The sequence below is a fragment of the Myotis brandtii genome, unplaced genomic scaffold, assembly GCF_000412655.1.
Source record: "Myotis brandtii unplaced genomic scaffold, ASM41265v1 scaffold488, whole genome shotgun sequence".
NCBI lineage: Eukaryota > Metazoa > Chordata > Mammalia > Chiroptera > Vespertilionidae > Myotis > Myotis brandtii.
This window is the reverse complement of record NW_005368638.1, coordinates 2,474,894-2,475,270: the sequence shown is the minus strand read 5'-3', so window position 1 is coordinate 2,475,270 and position 377 is coordinate 2,474,894. Positions and strand designations below refer to the sequence as shown.

Sequence of the window (377 nt, the reverse complement as noted above, 5' to 3'; positions counted from 1 at the left end):
TGGGGGGAGGGGGCGGCCCGAGGTGGGAGCCGGCGTGGAGCGGGATGGGAGGGGTGTTTTTCCAACCCGTGGATCGCCGGTCCCAGGCTGCTTTGCAGAGGCTGGGGGGAGGGTGCCGGCTGTGAGGTCAGCTTGCTTTGTGTGCCCCTTTCTCCTTTCCTCTCCCAGACCCCACCCCTGACCAGACTCAGCCCGGCCGGTGGGAGAAGCCAGCGAACCCCGAATCGCATTGGGAAAGACCCCGGAATCGCACGGGGAGGGGGCCAGGGCGAGAAACCCACCACAGCTAGTCGGCGAGTGATGGGTGTGGAGAGATCCAGAGGGAAGGGGTGCCGGGGAGGCGGGCGGCGGGGCTCCTGGCCCGGCCAGAAGAAAGC

The 377-nt window shown here is 68.4% G+C and overlaps 1 protein-coding gene across 1 annotated transcript in view; it reads left to right on the top strand.

Annotated features, from left to right (window-relative positions):
* CLASP1 (cytoplasmic linker associated protein 1) overlaps window positions 1-377 on the top strand; it is a 285,149-nt gene that overhangs the window by 2,354 nt on the left and 282,418 nt on the right. The gene's annotated exons all lie outside the window — the stretch shown is intronic.